Source organism: Narcine bancroftii, chromosome 6 (assembly GCF_036971445.1).
Source record: "Narcine bancroftii isolate sNarBan1 chromosome 6, sNarBan1.hap1, whole genome shotgun sequence".
Taxonomy (NCBI): Eukaryota; Metazoa; Chordata; class Chondrichthyes; order Torpediniformes; family Narcinidae; genus Narcine; species Narcine bancroftii.
The window spans coordinates 46,149,354-46,172,795 of record NC_091474.1 but is presented as its reverse complement, the minus strand read 5'-3'; the positions used below and the strand labels follow the sequence as shown (position 1 = coordinate 46,172,795).

General features: G+C 44.8%; 1 protein-coding gene across 3 annotated transcripts in view; it reads left to right on the top strand.

The window, feature by feature from the left end:
• The first annotated feature begins 688 nt into the window (after positions 1-688).
• Positions 689-23,442, top strand: part of LOC138736042 (cadherin-22-like) — a 1,166,757-nt gene continuing 1,144,003 nt past the window's right edge. For all 3 annotated transcript variants that reach the window (XM_069884871.1, XM_069884873.1, XM_069884872.1), the window contains exon 1: positions 689-871. The gene's annotated coding sequence lies outside the window, so the exon portion shown is untranslated. The remainder of the gene's footprint in view (positions 872-23,442) is intronic.

Below are 23,442 nucleotides of genomic sequence, written 5' to 3'. Positions count from 1 at the left end.
TGAGGGGTGAGGGAGAGAGAGGGGTGAAGGGAGGGAGAGGGGTGAAGGGAGGGAGAGGGTGAAGGGAGGGAGAGGGGTGAAGGGAGGGAGAGGGTGAAGGAGGGAGAGGGGTGAAGGAGGGAGAGGGGTGAAGGAGGAGAGGGGTGAAGGAGGGAGAGGGGTGAAGGGAGGGAGAGGGGAGAGGGGGGAAGGGGGAGAGGGGGGAAGGGGGAGAGGTGGGACTGGGGAGGAGGGGGAGAATGGGGGAGGGGGGGAGGGGGGAGGGGGGGGAGGGGGGAGGGGAGGAGGGGGGATGCGGATAGATGGGAGGGGAGGAGGGGGGATGCGGATAGATGGGGAGGGGAGGGGGGGGAAGGGATGAGGTTTCTCCTCGCTGCTCAGTTGTGGCGAAATATGAGATCAGGGACCCGTCTGCCATCCACAGGTGTGAAAGGGGCTGAACGGAGTCCGAGGCGAGAGTCCCAGCTGAGCGGGGGGGGGGGGGGGGGGGGGGGGGTTGGCTGCTTGCCAATTGCGGCCCGAAGGGAAACTGGCGACGAATGGTTAACGCTGGGCTGGCGCCCCTCCTGAACGGCAACGGGTTGCTCTGCTGCCTCCCTTCGGCGTTTCGTGGAAAGGGGAGATTCCTGCTCCTTTCATTCCTTGAATGGCCAGCAGGGGAATGGAGTGAAGAGAGGGGGGTGGGGAGTCGCGGGCGGAGAGGCAGCTGGTGGCAGAGCTGGAGTGGACCCAGCCTTGGCTCGCTCTGCACAGCCCGGCCGCGCCGCCTCCTCGCCGAAAACGTGGACCTTTCCAGCGGGACTTGCATCAGCTCTGGCCAAGCGATCAGGGCGACTGGCTCCTTCCCTCTCGGCTGGAACGGACAAGAGGGGTAAGTTGTAAAGCGGGTGTAAAGTCGAGCGGGGCACCCCCCCCCTTCCCCGAGCCCGGACAACGCGGAGGGAGGTTGGTCCAGTACCCCCAGGTTGAGTGACGGACGCCAATCCTCTTGCAGGTCACGGTGAGAACCTGCATCTGACAACTCCGGCTGGTTCAGTGTCCGACCTGCACTTTCGGGGTTTGTTATTGCAGTTGACAAACTGTTGTGCGGTATTTCCAGACGCGTTCGCGGCGGGGCTGTCGTCTCATCCCAATGTTCCCCTTGGAAGGCGTTCGTTCCGTCGGTCTTGCAGCAACCCCGTCATCGGCGGCAGGGAACTTAGGGCTCAACTCCAACCCGAGCGTTCGGGCAGGGGCCGCTCATTCTCCTGAGCGTCTGTCTGTTTTCCGATCCATCCCGTTTCGTCTGCCCTCAAGTGCCAGGCGGAAAGATGTATCCGGTTTTTGTTTTCAATTTGCGGCTGCCTGAGTTCGCTCTTCGTGGTGAGAGCAACGGGCTATTCTCAACTCCGACTGGAATTGGAAATGAGAAATGTTTAATTCCTGGCCAACACAGCAAATACGCTTGAAAAATACCGGCGGAGCAGGTGTGATTGATGTGAGCTGGACCTCCGCTTCCACTGACCACCAGAATTCTCACCCTCCACGTTTTAATTCGTTCGAGAGCTCCAATGTGGTTATTTTTTGGGGTTACCTGAACGCAGCGATATATTCCTGTCATTCGATGAACTCTTCCCTTCCCCTTCCCTCCCCCTCCCCTATCCCTCCAGCCTGCTGGATGCATCCAAGCCAAACACACAAAACTTGGGCGACCTGTTTGCTTTAAATAGTAAACTGTGAGAAACAAGCGTCGGAATGGGTGTGGGCGCGGGCGGAGGTGCAGTGAGACCGGCTCGTCTTCTGAATCCGACGGGTCCGACCTCCGGAAGAAAACGGCTCAACAGGGCACCTCGAGACACGACTCCTGTAAACGTCTCCCCCCCCCCCCCCCACCCCCCACCATGAACCAAATGTGGGCGATTGGCCTCGTTATTTGTTACTTTATGATTTCTGCAATAAAAGCTCCGCTTTAAGAGAAGTCTTCCTCTTGGGAGAATGTTATTAACGGGAGTGTTTTGTTTACTTAAAAAAAATCTACGCTCCGTTAAAAGATTCACATTTAATTTAGAACATAGATATTTTGCAGCTGTTTATATTACTTCTGTCTGTCTCTCTCTCTGTCTGTCTCTCTCTCTGTCTGTCTCTCTCTCTGTCTGTCTCTCTCTCTGTCTGTCTCTCTCTCTGTCTGTCTCTCTCTCTGTCTGTCTCTCTCTCTCTCTCTGTCTCTCTCTCTCTGTCTCTCTCTCTCTCTGTCTCTCTCTCTCTGTCTCTCTCTCTCTGTCTCTCTCTCTCTCTGTCTCTCTCTGTGTCTCTATTGATTGATTTATGGAGAAGGCGCCTTTTTGTAAAGTTGGCGACTTCACAGAAGAGTAGGTCCTTGGCGACGAGAATATCTGGACTCTGTCGCGGAGCTCATCGCTGCTGTATCCCATCAGTTGGTGAATGGAAGATAGGTCGGGTCCACGTTGCTTCTATCGCTTGCCCTGTTCAATTTAGTCTCAGGGTTAAATCTTCCCTGTGACCTCGGCAAGGAGGGGAAGTCGGGCATTCCAGCTGGTCTTAAAAAGGGAACGCCAACAGCCTTGCTCTTTTTTCCCCCTGCGGAAGGGGAGGGAGGGAAGAGGGGAGCGCACCTTCCGATGGAGTTGGACCCGCCCGCCCTAAGAGCCAGAACGCGCCGAGACTGGGGAACTTGGGGACCCTGAACGTTCAGTGTCTTAGTCACTGCACAATGAGGAAGAGTGGAACTGATCCTCTGGACAATACCCACTAAAGTGAGGTTCGCTTAGAGCAAGCTTGAAAAAGAAAAGTGGGAGCAAAACTCTAACTGCGTAAGATTGACCATCTCCCTCTGCCACAGAGGCTGGCTGCCATGGAGAGTGTTTCCCCCCAGTTGTTTCCTCTTTTCCCACATTTCTTGTGTTTCTGGGGGATTTTGTTTTAAAAAGCTGTGTTCTCATTTTGTCACCGTGGTCCATTTTGCAGATGAAAGAGGCCATTCTCCTCCCGGCCTTGAGAGTGAGCGCTCGCTGTTGCAAGACAACAGTGATCGCCAGAAATGTCCCCAGTAGCAGCCTGAATGCGAGGATTCAGCCCTCGGTCAGCAGACGCCGAGGGAAGCGATGGTTTCCTGAGCCTGTGTGCGGTGACGCTGAAACAGCCGCACAAATGCCAGTGGCATCTTGAGCCACGATCTCTCTGCCTCAGTCAAAGGGAGGTTCTGCCTGAAAATAACCGATTGTCCGTTCATATCCGCTACTGCTTTTGCTGCAAGATCCCCAGCCTCACATCTTCCCAGCTCACTTTCGAACCCAGAACGTTACACCACAGTATAGCCCACAATGTTGTGCTGTCCTCTGTAAAATAACTCCACAACAGTCTCACCCTGCCCTACCTCACATCTGTAACCCTCCATTTTTCTCATGGGCTGTCTGAGAGATTTCTAAAATATCCCTATTGCACCAGCCTCCACCCCCCCAGAATCGCAGTGCATTCCAAACACCAGTAAAAATCTTACTTCTAGCATCTCTCCCAAACATTCCTCTGCTCACCTTTAACTGGTGATATTTGCTATAGTTGCCCTGGGAAGGTGTTGGCCCTCCACCCTATCGACACCCCCATAATTTTATATTTGTTGCTCCAAAGAATTCGGTCAACCTTACTTCACATGACATGTTCTCCAATCCAGCAGCATCCTGGTAAATTTCCTCTGCGCCCTCTCTAAAGCATCTACTACTTCCTTCCTGTAATGAGGCGTTCAGATCTTATCGCAAAGCTCCAAGTGTGATCTTCTTCAAGCTGCAATCTTCCCTCATGGCTTTTGAATTCAATCCCCCAACTAATGAAGGGCAGCACACCATGAACTTTGAGTTTGTAATTCATTTTTTTCTATTTAATTTGTAACAATCTAATTGGCACCAGGTGTTGATAATATGCTGTATTTTTAAAAGCTTGTGTATGCCTGGTGCCCTTTAACTGCCTACAGGGGGAGTTGGTGTTAATACCCAGCCTTGTCCAAATTCCCCAGCTGTGCACTCATTAATAACCACCAAAATTGTTTGGTGTTCTACAACTGTGACACAGTGGTTCTTTAGGTGTAGTCCATTAATAAAAAGTGTTCGCTCTTTTTCTACCGTAATTGAACATTGATTTCTTTTGTGGAAAAAGTGTTTTTCTCTTTATGGGTTCAATTCACTTTTTTTTAATAAGTCCTTCAGGTTGGTCCTCAAATCATCTGCATTTCACTGCATGCAAATTCTGCTATAAGCATTGAAAATGGGTGGGGGCAGTTTGAAGGAGACATCGGAGTATGTTGGTTTTTTTTAACACAGAGAGTAATGAGTGCCTGGAACTGGCTGCGCGAGATAATGGTGGAAGCGGATGCCACAGTTGCATTTACAATGATTCTAGGCAGACATGACTATGAAGATAATAAATTTATTGTCATACACATAAGTACAGTTTATATATGTACTGAAATTCTTACTTGCTGCAGCTAGACAGGTACTTTGTAAAGTAAACTATAATACCATGGATTAAATTGAAAAGAGTTAATCAATAAAAAAGAGAGAAAATAAATGTTCACAGTTACCGTAGTGCATGGAAAAGCATAGATAGAACAGATAGACTGAGAGCTATTGGAAATAAATTGTTCTTGAACCCAGAGATACCTTTCCCTCGGTCTCAGCCACACAACACCTGGTTACAGAATTACTCTAATGTGGTCTTTCCCTTCAATACCCCTGCATTGGCTGCTCAGAGCAGAATATACTCTAGCCGCCTGGAATGTGTCAGGCAGCAGCATTCCCTCAGTGACATCTCAGTATTCTGGAAGACAAAGAGATTTTGGTAGACCGAAGGGCATCTTTTGCCAAGTGAATGATCTTCCCAGCAGCTCTAGATGTCTGTCTTCCTGTGCATCCCTGGGGAAAAGCCTGTAAATCAGAGAATCCTTTGTAATGCTCCTGCTGGGGATGAACCGTGACAAGGGTCCTTGCATCCTTCTCTACACACTCTTAACAAATTGTCATTTTGCAAAGAGGTGGGTGACTGTCTCCATTCACCGCAATGATTTTAGGGGTAATGTGTGATATCTACAGCACAGTCCAGGCTTTTTCGCCCACAGTGTTGTACCTACCTAATAACCTACTACAATTGCCTAGAAATTACTCACTGTTTAACTCTATATTTTTCTCAGTCCCATGAACCTATCATCTCCTAAAGGATCCTATTGTACCTGCCTCCACTACCATTGCCGGCAGTGCATTCTATTCACCCTCCACACTGTGTGTGGTGAAATTACTTCATGCACCCCCCTCCCCTATACCTATTCCCTAGCTCCTTAAAACTATGCCCCTCATGTTATCTCTCTCTGCCCTGTGAAAAAGCCTTTGATCATTCACCCAATCTATGGGTCTCATTGTCTTGTACACCTCCATCAGGTCACTTGTCATCCTCCATCACTCCAAGGAGAAAGGACCAAGTACATTCAACCTATCCTCTTCGTCATGCTCTCCAATCCAGGTGCCTTCCTAGTAAATCTCCTCTGCACTCTCTTTCTCCCATCTACATTTTTGCTGTAATGAGGTCACCTGAACTGAACACAGTTCAGTTAGTTCCAACTGGGAACTAACCATGATCTTATATAGCTATAACATTACCTCGTGGCTCTTGAATTCGATCCCACAGTTAATGATGGCCAACATACCATACGCCATCTTTACAACACTATCACTCTACAGCAATTTTGAGAGCCCTATGGTCAAGGCCCCATACACCTCTCAGTTCCTCCACTAACTTCCATCATCTGTCACTTCTCCACATCCTTTCAACGTCCCTTTGTTATCTCCGGCAACCCTCCAGACTATCCACAATACCAACCACTTCAGTGTCACTTACGCACTTACTAATCCACCTTTCCATTTCCTCATCTAGGTATTTTATAAACATTACAGAGAGGAGGGGTTCCCAGACATATCCCTGTGAACACCATGGGTCACCAACCTCCATACAGAATACAAGCACCTTGTGCCTTCTCTGGGCAAGCCAATACTGTATCCAGAAAGCAAGACATCTTTGGATTCCATATCTCCTTTCTGAATGTGCCTTGCATTATCAAATATCATTCTGAAATTCATATACACTACATCCACCACTCCATCTTCATCAGTGTTCTTTGTTATATCCTGAAAGAATTCAATCAGGCTTGTGAATCATGACTTCCCCCTGACAAAGCCATACTGACTATCCCGAATCAGATTCTGTCTCTCTGAATGTTTGTAAATCCTGAACCTCAGGATCTTCTCCAGCAGATTGCCCTCCACTGAAGTCAGACTCACTGGTCTATAATTTCCTGGGTTAGTTCAACTCCCTTTCTTAAGCAGGGGAACTGCATTTGCATCTCTCCAATCCTCTGGTACTTCTCCTGTCCCCAGTGATGATGTGAAGTTCATCACCAGTAGCTCAGCAATCTCCTCCCTCGCTTCCCACTTTAGCCTTGGGTAAATCACGTCTATTCCTGGTGACGTCTAACTTTGTGCCTTTCAAAAGCTCCATCACAGCCTCTTTTTTAAAATGTGAACATGTTCAAGAGTTTCAATCCACTTTAAATCATCCTCACAACTGCCAAGGTGCACTGGTGAATACCAAAGCAAAGTATTTGTTATCTCCTGCAATTCCATGCACGTTTCCACCATCACCCCCTGATGGATCCTATCCTTGCATGACTCTTTCTCTTGTTCTTCACATGCTTGTTGAATGCTTTGGGATTTTCCTTAATCTTGGTTTCCTTCTCGCTCTCCTTAGCTTTTTGCTGGCAATCTTGTAATTCTCTCTGGAGCTCTCTCAGTTTCTAGCTTCTTAAATCTGTAAGCATTTCTTTTCTTCTTAACTAGATTTTCTATATCCCTTGGTCCTTGTCCTGCCTCTGAACGTTTTCTGAACATTTACCACATTGTGGGTGATATTCTAGTTGTAAATAACGAATCTGACCAAAAGTGATACTCACCACCGTTAGGCCAAATTCTGGTGCTTATTAGTGAGCACTCGTGATGAGGCGATCCACCAGGTGACCTGGACAGTCTGTCCAGGGAACTCTCCCACTGTATCTATTGGGTCCTCGCTCATCTTTTGTTGTCTGGACATCCCATGGTAACCACTGCCTGATGGGCTTGTTGTCAAAGATGTGGGTCTGGAAGAACTTTCCCATGAATTTGATTGGGATGTTGGTCAGCAATTGGGGTCACAACACCTAGGATGGGTAGAACCTCAGACATAGAGGCACTTGGTGCCCTCCTCGTACCTTAGTTCCATGCACAGCCTCATGCACCTCACACAAAGGTGGTCAACAGGGTGAGGGGCTCATTGGATACACCCTTGCTCCCATTGTCTGGTGACTTGTACATGGCCACCCTTCAGACCCTTTCCAGTTTGGATCTCTTTCTGAATCAAAAGGCTACTCTGGTGACCTTCACGGCAGAGGTGCAAGGGATGGGCCACATCTTTGCCACAAATTGCACTACCGAGAGCACCTTGCACCTGATGACCAGCTTCTTCCCTGTTGAGGGGGAGCACCACATACACAGACCCATTTTGTGGTGGACCTTTGTTATCCTCTCTGACCAATTTTTGTTGCATGCCTCACCCTCTCTAAACCAGAACCCCAACATCAGCAGGTAGTCAGATCTGACTGTGAAGGGGATAACCTATCAATTGGACCAGATTCTGAAGAGCTTTGCCTGACTCTTCTTCCGGTTTAGTCTGGCACCCAATGCCCACTCAATCTGGTACCAGATGCTGATCGATCTGTGGACTGATCATGTGTCTGAACAGAAGACAGTGACGTTAATGTACAGGGAGGCTTTGATCTGGGTGCCTCCAATGCCTGGCAACGTTACCCCTCATGCCCTCATCCTTCTTGATGGATTCAGCTAAGGCTCTCATAAATAAGATTGGAGAGAGTAGGCAACCCTGCCACATTCCAGACAGTCAGTTCAGGCCTTGATGCCACCCAAAGGAACTCCTGTACTGATGTTCTGGGGGCAAGATGATGGCCCTCCAATCATCCTAGCCTCTTTTTGCACCTGGTGAACTCCTGTGATGCCCATTTTGGTCTTCCTGGGGGCTTCTTGCTGCTACACTTCATCTGGTGCCACCATGAAGTCAAGGGTAATTACTCTCACCTGGAATCGCAGCTCCCTTTTGGGACTAAGGGATGAGATGATGAGTGCAGTGCACTAATTCTGGTGAAACATGAACAGGTATTAGTGAACAGGCAAGATTGATTATTGGTGCTTCAGAAATCCACAGAGGCGTCCAATTCATAGGAGATCATCATGGCGGTTAATCCCATCAGAGTTGGTATTTACTGAGCTGCCTGGCTCCTGGAGCTATGTTTCTGTTAAAAGCATCCCTAATGTTCACAAAAACTGTTTGCAAGTCTACGTTGTAAAAGGTCTTTCATCTGTTTCACATTGAACTGAATCTACACTCCTGGAATATGGGTGAGACAGGGTAACTTGAAATGGTTTGAGTTATGAGAGATGAATCCTACTACAGTTACTTATGTAAGTGTTGAAAGTAAAGTTGATGAAACGTTTGTAATAAATGATAGATCTTTGACAATAATGAAGGCAAATTTATCTTTCAAGTTTGGTGAATAGCACATATTGGCTTTGATATAGACCAGTGTTTTAATACAAGAGATTTTGCAACTTCTTGGATTCTATAGCAGGTCTAAAGCTATAGGTCACGCTGATGTTTGGATGGTGTTTCCTGATTACGGTTGGAATCGGTGGCCTGCTTCCAGGAAACTATTGTTTTTTTTATAGTGAGTTGACATTCTACACATCAACAGCAACCTGACATTGGGACTGATAGGAATTGAAAGATCTGCGTCTTCATCAATATTCCCTGACATGTTAGTGGCTAGGTCATTCATTAATGGATGTTAATCAGGAACAAGCTCCCAACCCTGTTTACATTTCTTGCCGCTAAATATTAAAATTATTAATATTAATATTTTGTGACAGTGAATAAATGCAGCTAAAGATAGAACATTACATTACAGCACAGCAACAGATCCCACTGCCCACAAAGTATGCTCTGACCATGATGCCAAATTAAGTCTCTTCAGCCTACACAAAATCCATCTCTCTCTTCATTCCCTGCATACATATACTTATCTATCTGGAAGCCTCTTAAACACTGCTGTTGTATCTGCTTCCATTACTACTCCCAGCAGAGGTAGTGTGTGTGTGTGTGTGTGTGTGTGTGTGTGTGTGTATGATCTATATGTGTGTGTGTGTGTGTATGATCTATATATATGTGTGTGTGTGTGTGTGTATGATCTATATATATGTGTGTGTGTGTGTGTGTGTGTGTATGATCTATATGTGTGTGTGTGTGTGTGTGTGTATGATCTATATATGTGTGTGTGTATGATCTATATATGTGTGTGTGTATGATCTATATATGTGTGTGTGTGTGTGTGTATGATCTATATATGTGTGTGTGTGTGTGTGTATGATCTATATATGTGTGTGTGTGTGTGTGTGTGTGTGTATGATCTATATATGTGTGTGTGTATGATCTATATATGTGTGTGTGTGTGTGTGTGTGTATGATCTATATAAAACTTGCCCCATACATCTCTTTTAAACAACCCCATCTTCCCCTCAAATGCATGCCCTCTTGTATTGGATACTTTACTCTGGGAAGACGATTCTGCCTGGTTACCTATCAGTACCTTCTTCACTGACTTTTAATCTGAGATTGCACATAGATCGTAACCAAGTGGGGTGTTGTTGGAGTGAGGGGATGTTTTAAAAGCAGTGAACATACGTGATAGCCATTTGTCACACATTGTGACTGACTTATAACATATTAGGAAATGATCAGTGTGGCAAATGTATTTGCGAGCAGAGTGAAATGTGGTGGAAGCAGTTTTGTTTTTCATCTCCTGAAGATTTACTCTCTGCCAGAGCATCCATCAGCACCTCAGCCAAGACGCAAAGGTGCGATCTCTCAATGAGATGAATCCATTCAGCCATAGAGGATGTACTGACCAGAAGCAGCAACTAATGCCAGGAAAAACCAGAACACCAGCGTTCCAACGGATCTTGGACTTGACACACTAATTTGGGTTCTCTCTCCAAAGATGCTGACGGTTTTCAGCACTTTCTGTTTTATTAAAATTTAATGACCGAATTGCAGCATTTGAAGTTTTCATCTGTTTTGTTTTTCATCAATTGACATCAGGATATTCCATGTGACAAGTCAGTCTGAAGGTTAAATACATTGGGTCCAATGTGATCCGGCCTTTCCAAAGATAATGGACACAGCCCAAGACATCAAAGGCAACCCCTTCCCACCGTTGAAAACATCTACGGGGAACATTGCTGTCAGAGAGGGACAGCAATCATCAAGGATCCACACCACCCAGCCCACACTCTGTTCTCGCTGCTGCCATCAGGAAAGAGATATAGATGCCACAAGTCTCGCCCCACCAGGTTCAGGAACAGCTGCTCCCCCTCCACCATCAGACTCAACAACAAACTCAATCAGGGACTCATTAAGAACTCTGACTTGTGCATTTTATTGTTTGTTTTTTCCTCTCTGTATTGCACAGTCAGTTGTTTTTATTTGTTTAGATGTGTCCATGATGTATAGTTTTTTTTGCACAGCCAATAAGTGGTGATTCTACCTCGCCTGCAGGAAACACAATCTCGGGGTTGTATATGATGTCATGGATGTACTCTGTCAATGAATCGGAATTGACTTCGTGGAAGGAGTCAGAAGTTAGTAATGGATATTTCACTGATTGGGGGCTTGTGTGTGCCATTGGGATCAGCATTGGGTCACTAATTTTTTGCTATCCTGGATGGCAATGTAGTTACCACAATTGGAACATTTGCAGGTGACACCAAAATTGGTGATGTAGTGGACAGTGAAGTTTACAACAGGGTCTAGATGAGTTGGGAAGGTAGCCCAAGAATGGGAAATGGAATTTAATTCACAAAAGTGCGAGGCATTGCACTTTGGTAAGTCAAACCATGGCAGGATTTGCACAGTCAAGAGCAAGGCCTTGGATAGTGTAAACAGAGAGACTGGGGGTGGGGGTAAAGGCCCATATTTTCTTGAAAGTGGCAACTTAGTTTAACAGGGTGGTTGGTGAAGGTGCCTATACAGGCTATTGAGCACAATAGGTGAAATCTCATAATAAAGCTGTCCAAGGCATTGATGGGATTACTGTGTGCAGTTCTGGTGGTCGAACTATAGGAAGGCTATCAATAAATTGGCAGGGATTCACTAGGATGTTGCTGAAACTTGAAGGCTTGTGTTATCGGGAGACATTCGATAGGCTGGGACTTGGAAGGTGAGGAGTGATCTAATAGAGGTATATGAAGGGCATGGATAAAGCAAATGCCCACAGGGTAGATGATTCCAGAACTAGAGGACATCGATTTAAAGGTGAGATGGAAAGATTTAAGACTGGACTGAGGAGCAATGTTTGCACTCAGAGGCTGGACTCGACCCGGAACGTGCTGCCAGAGTTTGTTTACAATTACGAAGTTCAATATGGACAGATGTATGGATAGGAGGGGCTTTGAAGAGTTTGGACCAAATGCAGGCAAATAGAACTAGGTCAGACTGAATTTTGTCAGCATATACAAGTTGGCTGAAAGGCCTGTTCTGTGCAATATAACTCTATGGACTCCATCCCTGGACATTTATACACCTCTGCAATTAAAAAGTGCCATGGTGGTGTGATGGCTTTGTTAATGGACCAACAAGCTGAAGCTCGTCTGACTGATCCAGAGGCATCAGGGATGTTGCATCAAGTCACTGAACAAGTAAAATCTCTGTAACCAAGAAACCAGTGGATTCTTGGATAGGTTTTACAGGGGCACCAGCATCCTTCTGATTGGAATGACTGGAATTGTGAGCGATCCTCTCATCCCATCTTAAAAAAAATCTATTGGATCTGTTGCCCTGTGGTCTGGAATTAGGTCATTTGTTCTTGACTCGCACCTTCAGGTGAGGGGAATTTAAATCTGGTGGGGGTCACAATTGTGAGATCAATGCTCTGAGTGGTTCATAAGATCAGAAAACATTGAGTGGATTTAGGCCATTCAGTCCATCAAGTCTGCCTGCTATTCCATCATAGCTGATGTACTATCTTTTTCCACCTTATTTTCCTCCTATCTCCCTGCATCCCTTGATTCCCTTCCTAATCGAGAATTTATATTGTCTGTCATATATATCCCCAATGACTTGGCCTCCACAGCCATCTGTGGATATGAATTCCACAGATTTATCACCCTCTACAGAAATACATTCCTCCTTGTCTTTGTACTGAAGGAACTTTTTTTTTTGTATTTTGAGGCTGTGTCCTCTGCTCCCAGATTCCCCCCACCAGTGGAAACCAGCTCTCCATGTCCACTCCATCTAGTCCTTTGAGTATTCGATAGCTTTCAATGAATTTCCCCTTTATCCTCCCAAGCTGCAATGAGTACAACCACAGAGACACCAAATGTTTCTTACGCTCCAGGGATCATTCTCACGAACCTCCTTCGGACCCTCTCGAATGCCACCACATCCTTCCTTTGATAAGGAACCCAATGTTTCAGGGAAAGTGTCCATCCTTGCGATGACTGGTGGAGGAGAATGACATGAATGGGTTTAAGAAGAAGCTAAACATATCGGGGGTGGGGGGGGGGGGAAGGTTGGAAAATACATTGCTCATAGTGTTGACATGGAGGAAGATTTGTGCAGGGAATAAATGTGGGTTGTTTAACTATTTAGACTGAAGGGACAAACTGTGCTGTAAAATTCAGTGTTGTTTTCTGCAGTGCTCTGAACACCATTTCCAAAATGCCTTACTGATACAGAGAGAGTTCCTTCCACTACTTGCATTACAATCTGAGTTTTTGTTCAGCGGACTCAGGCAACAATCAAACATGAAAGTGGAAAAATAAAAGCCCAGAATCCTCTGAACATCCAGTGCATGACATTGAAATGTTCCATTTACTTTTATTATATTCCATGGGAGAAAGCTAATGGAAAAATAGAATTTCCCATTCTGTTGGGTTTTGGGTTTTGCCACACACACACACACACACACACACACACACACACACACACTTGTGCATAGTGGGGTTAAGTAAGATTTTATATTATTAATAGTTATTAACAAAAATTATTTTTTTGAAGATTGTCTAGGTTAATTTATTATTGCTGGTCGAGCTTGTAACAATATAAAACATTTTTCACCAACGGAATCTCAAATGTTGTCCTATTTCAATTGTGGCAGTACAATTCAAATGGGCTCCATTTCTTGAACAAGTTCCCACACAACAATAATAAAAGGGAACTAGATTACAGAAGAAAAAAAAATTATAGCTCATATCATTTGTCATGTCCATGGTTAACTACCCAAGCACAACATTAACTACCTGATTCTCCATCCACCCACCCCCCCACCATTGGCTCCTCTTTCTCATTTACATTTGTGTAGTGCCGAACAGTGAACCCCAGAATCAACCCCATGTGTTGATTCTGTTCTCTTGCATTCAATCCAGGTGCAGGGAGAAGCAATGATTTCCGGTTTGAGGCTGTGGGATTCACCACTAAGCGACAGTGCAGCTCAGTTCACCTCACGAAAGCTGTCAGGAATCAGAAAGCTTTAGACATTCAATCACTTCTCTCTATCTTGTCGCTCACAAGACCGACTTGTATCCCTAATGACAAATTTAGGTTTATCTTTTCCCTTCGTCAAGAGGTACTGCCTCATTGGGAGCAGACTGATGCCATTCGGCTCATCAAGTCCTTTTTGCCTTTGGAATCATGGCCGATGTATTTTTCCTTTTCAACCCCATTCTCCTGCCTTTACCTTTGACACCCTTACGGATCAAGAACTTCTGCATCGCACAGTATAATCCTGTTGCGTGACCCTTGCAGTGGGCCATAATCTCACACCAGTCCAATTCCATCACCAGCAGACTCTGAGCCCAGACAAACAGCAAGTCGTTTGACCAGAGGGATGTTGAAATTTAAAAAAAAAGAAAAGGCTTTTAATCCCAAGATGTGGAATGAAGTCAGTGCACTGATGTGGGCTGTCAGCCAAAATATTGTCTATTGCTTTCCATGGATGCTGCATGACTATATAACAATTACAGCACAGAATCAGGCCATTTGACCCGCTGAGTTCCTCCAGCATTTTGTGTGTGTCCCAGTTTTCCAGCATCTGCTAGCTCGCTCGTTTACCGTTGCTTCTGAAATATTTTCGACTTCTGGGGTTCACTGTTCGGCACTACGCAAATGTAAATGAGAAAGAGGAGCCAATGGTGGGGGGTGGGTGGATGGAGAATCAGGTAGTTAATGTTGTGCTTGGGTAGTTAACCGTGGACATGACAAATGATATAAGCTATAATTTTTTTTTCTTCTGTTATCTAGTTCCCCTTTATTATTGTTGTGTGGGAACTGTGTGTGTGTGTGTGTGTGTGTGTGTGTGTGTGTGTGTGTGTGTGTGGCAAAACCCAAAGCAATACAGTTCAGGCATAATTCTGAAGAGATAATTTCAAAATTCACTCTCAGAAATCTTTTGTGTTGAAACCCAGTGTCTTTAAAAGTTCTCAAACTCACTAATTCTTGTAGTTTTGCTTTCAGACAAATACAGACAAATATTTGGTTTAGTTTATTTAATTGCACATTTAAACAACAAAGCGCTGTCCAGATCATAAATTGCATCCTAACCTCAGCACCTATTTAAAGTGCAGTATAAAACGGATCCCCGAGGTTTAGAATTGTACATAAAACGTGGTAACAATCTGCAATCACCCCAAAACGCTTGCGAGTGAAAATACAACTTCAGCCTGGATTTCAAAGAGTTAAAGGAAGGGGCTGGTTTGATGGAGGGAGGAGCATTGTCCCTCAGTTTGGGGGCTGCTATTGTGAAGGCTGAATCTCCCCTGAGTTTGTGATTTGAGCGCAGAACAACCAGGTGCCTTAAATTGGCCAATCTGAGGGGTCTTGAAGTGGTGTCGAGCTTTAGGAGATTGGTGATTATAGGATGGGGCTAGTCCATTGATGGCTTTGTAAACAAACTGGAGAAATTAAAAAATCTATTCTGAGCCGTATTGGCAGTCAGTAAAGGGAGGGCAGAATAGGGGTGATATAGTCCCTCCTCTTGGCTCCTGTCAGGAGCCTTGCAGGAGCATTTTGCACTAGTTGCAGACAGGATAATGACGACTGACTAATTCCCATGTAATGAGTGTTAGAGTCTTCTAAACGGTAGAAAATGAGGGGATGGATAACTTTCTCGAGGTCTTTCAATGCCAGGAATGATTTGATTTTGGCAGCAGTGCGGAGCTGGGAAAAACCGGCTTATACAACTGCATTGACCAGTTTGTCACATTTGAAGGTGGAATTCAATATCACACCAAGGGATTTGATGTGTGGTTTAATGAGGGTGGATAAGTTATCAAGGGTATTGGAGATAAATTTGGTAGAGTTGGGCGGGGGGGGGGGTGGAGAGTAGGATGATCTCAGATTTGCCTTTGTTTAGCTGCAGGAAGTTTTGAGTCATCCAGCACCTTATGTGTCCAGACAGTCATTGAGGCTGGTTCTCTTTGCTTGGTGTTTGGGCTTCAGAGATCTTCGTAAGAATGACTTTTTCCACAAATTCCCCTCTCTTGCGTGGAGGTTTTGGAACTTGTTTTCACACTATGATTTCATAAATCCAGGGAAGGTTTAAATAAAGCAACCATTAAAAATTGACTACAGTGACACTGCTCTCTCTTGACCAAGGGAAGCAGTCGAGTGGCTTCCTTAATGCCACATTGACTCTGTCTCTTCCCTGTCAAAGGGAGAATGCACAACAGTAACTCTCATTGAAGGTTACTGCATTTCTGACTTCAGATGAAACTGGTGCAATATTAAAGATGCCTTCCTGCCATTGTAATCACAGGACGTGACATCGCTGCTGGCTTCTCCAAAAGCATGAATCATGGTAGATGACCCTCTGCTTGTTTATAAAGATTGTATAGGTGTCTCTCTCTGAAGTTCCAACTTTTCCAAAAGTTTACGAGCAAATTCTTCCTCTGCCCAGCCAACAAACAGATGGCTTTCTTGTATACGTAGGTGTTTCTCTGAATAAATGTTATTGTCTTTACTTTCAATGGAGAATCACTTCTGACTTTTTTGGTTGTTTACACAACTTCAACTGAACAGTGAATTAGCAGGACACCTAGTCTCTCAAAATGGTTTCTGTATGTAAGTGTCTTTATCGTTCCCTGCCCATTCATACTGTATTTTCTAAGAAATATATATATATATATATATATATATATAAGAAATATATATATATATATATAAGAAATATATATATATATATATATATATATAAGAAATATATATATATATATATATAAGAAATATATATATATATATATATAAGATATATATATATATATATATATAAGAAATATATATATATATATATAAGAAATATATATATATATATATATATATAAGAAATATATATATATATATATATATATATGATTTAACCTAAAAATTAATAATAACACAATTCTGTCACGATATGTAAGATGGAAAAGTGGGACTAAAGTAAACAGTGGCCCCCCTCAGATGATGAGAAGACAGAATTAATAATGGGATATGTGAAAATGGCCGAGACCCTGAACAACTAATTTGAGTCAGGCTTTCACAGTGGAAGACAAGGGGAATGTGGCAGAGAGAGATAGGGTGATGGCTTTGGGAGGTAAGGATGTCTATATTATCGCTTTCACTGGGTAAACAAATGACCCTCATGCTGGATCCCAGGGTACTGAAAGAAATGGCATTTGTGGTAATTTACTGAGGTCCTCAGGATCCTGGGCATGTCCCAGTGAATTGGAAATCGACAAATGTAACTCCACTGTTTTTTTTTAAAAAAGCAGTAGATAAAAGGCAAGTAATTAAAGGCCTGTAACCTTAATGTCTGCAGTTAGGAAAATGTTTGAAGCTGTCATTAAGAGGGTGATAGCAAGGGTGATAGAAATTGTTCCTTCAGGCGAATGCACAGGGATTCAAGAAGGCCAGGTTATTAAAACTAACACTGGAGTTCTTTGAAGATATATTAGGTGCATTGGATAGAGACGAACAGGTGGATGTGGTGTACTTAGATTTCTACAAGGTGTTCGATGGGGTTCCACGCAAGAGACTTTGCATAAGAATGCATGGATTTGGGGGTAATGTATTAGCATGGATAGAGGATTAATTAACCAGGGCAGGTAGATGGGATAAATGGGTGTTTCTTTTTCTGGTTGGTAATCAGAGGTGAGCAGAGTGCAGAAGAGGTCAGTCCTGGACCTGCAACTGCTCACCATGTACATAAACCATTTGGAGGAGGGGACAGAGTGAAGCATATCTAAGTTTGATTGAGTTGAAAAGCAAATTGTGCAGAGGGAATAGAGAGCCTGCAGAGAGATATAGATAGCCAGGGTCAGGCAGGTGGAGTACAATGTTGGTAAATGTGAGGGTATCCAGTTTGAAAAGCAAAATAGATTGGACTATTATTTAAATGCTGAAAGATTTCATGATGCTGGTGTGCAGAGGGACTTGGGAGAGATTGTGCATGAATCACAAAATGTTCGTTTTCATGTGCAACAGGTGATGAAGGCGGCAAATGGGATGCTGGGTGCAGTTCTGGTCTCTTTACTTGAGAAAGATGTTCTGGCTCTTGAGATGGTGCAGATGAGGTTCACCAGGTTGATTCCAGAGATGAAGGGGTTAACCTTTGACCAATGATCGAGTAGTCTGTGCCTCTTCTCATTGGAGCGCAGATGGGGGGAGGGGAAAAATCTTTGAGAAATATTAAACTATGGAAGGAATACAAATGATAGAGGTAGGATGTTTGAGACTTGAACTTGGGGACATAGCTTCAAGATTCAGGGGAGTAGATTTGGGACAGAGATGAGGAGGAACTGCTTCTCCCATCTACTATTGACACGTAGATGAATGGGAAACATTGGAGGGATCTGGTCCAAATGCAGGCAAATGAGATTTGTAGAGGCTGCCTCACTGAATATAAATATCAGATTCAAATGAATTTTGAAGAATTGGGGAATTCGAATCATCAGGAACAGATGGGTAGGTGGAGCGGAGTCCACGGCCAGATCAGCTCCAATCGTATTGAATGGTGGGGCTGACTCAGTGGGCCAGATAGTCGACTTCTGCTCCTATTTCTTATGTTCTTGTTTAATTAAGCACAATCTACTGCAGGAACTCTGGTACTGAGTATTATCAGTGGAAGAAAAAGAATAATTTCATTGCTGTCATTTCAACTCCCCTTCCCATTCCCACACTGACCAGACTGCCCCGGGCCTTCTCCACTGCCAAGGTGAGGCCCAACTCGAAGTAGAGGAACATCAGCTCATGTTCCCCCTGGGCAATTGAGAGCCCAGAGGGATGAAGATTGAATTTTCTAAGTTCATGTCATGTTCCCTCTCTCTTCTTCCATATCGTCTCTGCTCTTTCCTCTTTCCCACTCACCTCCACCCACCTTCCATCTTATGTTTTCTCCTTCCCCCTCCCCTCACCTACTTCCAGTCTCTCTTTATCCCATCTTTCTCACCCGATTAGATTTCAGCACGGGCAACTTTTGTTTCCAGTTCCCCAATCTCACAAGGGCGTTTCCACCTGCCCTCTACACACTTTCTCTTTTCCACACCTCCAGTCTTGATGAAGGGGTCTAATGAGAAACATGGACTGTTGTTTTCCTCCCACCGTTGCTGGTCAACCTCCCAGTAGATTGCGTTTGAATTGTTTTGTGTGCTACCCAGGCAAATCAACCCGCACTTGAGCGCAGCAGATTGTGCAACAATGAAAGTGCAGAATCTTGTGTTGCAGAGAAAAAATGCATGTCAAACAGAGCAGGGTCCACAGCGAGATAGGGTCTGTGACATTCAAGAGATCATCCTTTATCAGTGAGAGACCCATATGAGTGAGATAACAGGGGAAAAAAAAGTTCCCTTGAATCTACTGGTACATATTTACAAACGTGTAACTTCTATCTGACTGGAGATCTTTATGTCCAGCAGAGGCTCTCCTGCCAGATGAGGGGTGACAAGGAAACTTCAGAAAAGGATTGGCAGGAGAAATGGGTCAGGATACATCATGGACCTGAATGTTGGAGTGCTAGAAGAACTCCCCAGGTCACACAGCATCCATGGAAGGCCCAGACGGTCGGGATTTCAGGCCTGAGCCCCTCATCTGGGATGTCAATAATTGGGCAAACCCTGCACAACCATGATGGGCTATTGCCTTCCACAGATACTGCCTGACCAGCTGAGATTCTCCCGTGTTCCTGTTCTTCAGCATCTGCAGACTTTTGATATCTGAAGAATTTCCCATTGAGGCAGGAAAGAGAGAAGTTAGAAGCTTTGCGCCAATCAGGCTGAGACCAGAAGTGGTCATTTAGGAGCAGATGCACGCACCACACTTACCCAAACCTGCAGCAGAATTGTAGAGGTGTCACCGAGCATGAGAATATACCCTTTAGCACACTCCTCCTCAGCGAGCCATTGAGCCACGAAGTAACTTTAAAATTGTTTAGACCATGCCTGACTTGTTCTGGTCACCCCACAACTGGAAAAATGTGATTGTGCTGGAAAAGGACAGAGGCGTTTCACTCAGATTCTGCCTGGCCTGGACACTTCAGTTATAATACTAGACTTGTTTTCAATGGAGCAGGCGAGTCTAAGGTAGGACCTGAAAGAGCCACGCAAGTTATGAAGGGAATGGATAGATGGAATGGCAAAATCTTTTTCCCCGTGCTAGGAGTGTCTGGAATAAGAGGGCAAAGATACTGTACGACAAGTTTAGAGGGGATGTCATGGGGAATTTGGAACACTCTTGTTTTGCAGATGCTCTCGTGACCATTCGAGAAGAATCATTTTTTTTCCTTTTTTTTTAGATGTACAGCACATAACAGGCCATTTTGGCCCACGAGTCTGTGCCACCCAATTTACACCCCATTAACCTACACCCCCAGTAGGTTTTGAACATGGGACGACTCTGGGGAAAACCAAGCAGACACAGGGAGAACGTACAAACCCCTTAAAGACAGCGCAGGATTTGAACCCCGGTCTGGTCCTGATAACTGGTGCTGTAAAGGCTTTGTGCTAACTACTACGCCAACCATACCGCCCTCTATCAAGTCTCCTCTTATTCTTCTTCAAAGGGAAAAGTCCCAGCTCTGCTAAGCTTGCCTCATAACACTTATTTTCCAACTTAGTCAACGTCTTGGTAAATCTCTGCACCCTCTCCATAGTTTCCACATCCTTATAATGAGGTGACCAGAATTGAACACAATGCTCCACATATGGACTCACCAGAGATCTGCAGATTTGCGATATGACCTCTCGACTCATGAACTCAATCCCCTATTAATGAAGCCCAACATTCCATAGTCCTTCTTAACTGTCCTATCAGGATAAGCTCTTGAAATGCACACAGTTCTGGTTCTCCCAACTGCAGGAAAAATATGTCTGCTTGAAAGGGTGCTGAACAGATTCATGAGTGGTTACTGGGACTGGAGGACTTGAGTTCGAGGGAGAGGGGCAGGACAGGCTAGGAATTTTCTCCTTGGAGAGGAGGAAGCTGAGGGGTAACCTTATACAAAGTTTATAAAATCATGAGGGGCTGAGCCCCTCATCAGGAACGCCAAAGAGGAAAGGTTTATAAAATCCTCTGGGTATGGGAATCTAAAATTAGATAGAGGGCATGTAGTTAAGGAGAGGGGGGGGAGAGATTTAAAAGGGATCTGAGGGGCACAGAGGATGGTGGGCGTGTGGAACGATCTACAATAGGAAGTGGTAAAGGTGGGGACAATTGTAAGACATTTGGATAGGAAAGGTTTAGAGGGCTATGGGCAGAATGTAGCCAAGGGAGACTAACTTGGGTCGACAACTCGGTCAACATGAGGATGTTGGGTTGAAGGACCTGTTTCCATGCTGTATAATTCTATGACTGACCGCTGATGAGCGGAGGGCCACAGATTCAATGCTGGTGAGAAGCACTGAGAAATGTGAAGCCCACTAGAGTGTAAAGATCCCTCGGGTTGAAGGGCCTGTCTCTGCATTGTACGACAAGGGCTCTGACCTTGCGTACCCCTCTATTGTATTCCTGTTTTCCTGCAAGTGTCCAGCAGCCGAAGTCACAAATACATTGTGAGTTTTACACTGATCAAGAGTAAGAGCTTCTGCACAACGAAGAAATGCTTCTTCACCCAAACCAATGGTCCTGCTAATTTGCCACACTTGAGGTCTCATCTTTATGACTCAGTGTTATGTCCAAGAGTGCAATCTGTAATCGAATCACTGATTACATTCTGGCCTCTCCTGCTGCTCTCCATCATTGAAGCAGTGGGGCGTCACCATTTCCTGTTTGACACCCAACTTTAACAGCACAGCAGTAACAGTCACACGGCACACAACTGAGAGGGAATGCTAATCTCTGCAACAGCATTGCAGTGGGGCTGCATTGATACCATGGAGGGAAGTGGGTAGCTCTTCTAGGGTGCACCGTGGCATGCCCCATTGATAGAACATTGGCAAAACCCTTCATTTCTGAAAGCCCTAAACACAGGTCTTGACTGTGTGGAGAAAGGCTGGGACTGTTCTCCCTGACTACTGGAGGTTGAGGAGGTAACCTTTTCGAGCTTTATAAAATCATGATGGGCACAGGTATAGTGAACGCTCACAGTCTTTATTTTTCTCCCCAGGAGAAGGGAGTCTAAAACGAGAATGTTAGTGAAAGGGGAAGATTTATGAGGACTTGAGATCACCTTTTCCAGATGGAGGGTGGTGGATATATGGAATGAGCTGCCAGAGGAGGTGGGGGGAAAAGGGTACTATTGACAGATACATAAATGACCGAGGGATCTGGACCACATGCAGGCCAATGAGACTTGCTCAGGTGGGCAATCGGGTCAACACGAATAAATTGGGCTGAAGGGCCGATTTCATGCTGTGGAGCTCCATGGTTCTCATTGAACACCATCATCACAGCTCCAAGTACAGCAGCTCTCTAATTCCACTGTAACAATGCATCCGTCAGTCCTCCTTGAATGGGTTGCACAGTTGAAGATTCGGCTCTTTAATTTGTTCTCAAACACTTGACTCTCGCTGATCTTTTCATGTCATAGGTGTCTTCCATCATCCATCTCCTGCAGGGCACTATCAATGTTCTTTGCCATTTGATTGCTTCATTTCAACTGCATGAGAGCACAAAAAAAGGGAAGTCAGATCAAGTGCAGCGAGCAGACAAACCAAGAAGCTGAAGCCACAGTTCACAGGTGAGAGTCAAACCAGAAGGTCTGGAGATGCTGCAGCCCAAGTGAAATACACAGACATTTGAGGTTAACTGCCTAGTGTTTCCAGCACAGTTGTACTCTGCAGTTTGGAGGAGAGGCCAAATCAGAGCACCGCCCACTGCTCCGTTATAGATGGTTTGTGTTTGTTAAACACGGTTCATTCTGGAAGCTGAAAGCTCAACATGTTCGGATTCGTATTTGAACATTTTTAAGAAATGCACAGTTCTAAAAATGTGAATCAAATCAGTGCAGTGAACATGGATTCACTGGTAGGGTGTTGTGCCAATGGCTGGATCCGCCCCCATCTGCTCACATATAACCCCGGTTTCCCGCCTAAACCCAGAAATCCTTCCGAAGACGACTGTGAAACTCTACCAGTAGTCATAGGCTAATAAAAGCGTTTGTTTGTTCTCCCTCCAGTCGCGAGAGCCTTTATTCGCGTGACGCTTATTTTGATCTATGCTGACTCATCCCGGCATCCAAGCGAAAAGCTGTGGAGGGATCACTAGATGGCGCAGCTGGTTAAAACACCTGTCTCAGGGCAGTGCTCATAATCTCCAGGGGCTCAGGGCCTATCGTAGGCAGAGCTCTGTTATCAAGTCACTCTATCATCCTTCATAAGAGGGTCAGACAGCCAAGAGTGTCTGCAATATTGTTCAGCTGAATGCCATCAAATTATACAACCAACTCACCTGCGGTGATTCAACTTGTGACGACCAAGGAGATATTTCATTATTACCAATTGTGAATGTTCCAATTGAACCACTTTAATTTGAGTCATTCTCCTTCAGATATTATTAATCATCAAATATTATTTCTAATTTCCATCAATTGCGTGATACTCCGTATTCTCTGAACAGGATTTCTCCAGGTTCAGAAATGTACACAAAATTTGATGGCTGAGGATTAATATTCTGGCTGTGTGCCTCACAGATAATGATCGCTTTAACCAGGCCAACATCGGAATTTTCACTTTGCAATCATTATTGTTCTGTTTTCTAGTAAATAAAAATGTAAGGTTTATTGATGAGAGGGAGAGAAGAATCAGATTATTGTGGAGTAGGTTTACATAGATCAGTACGACA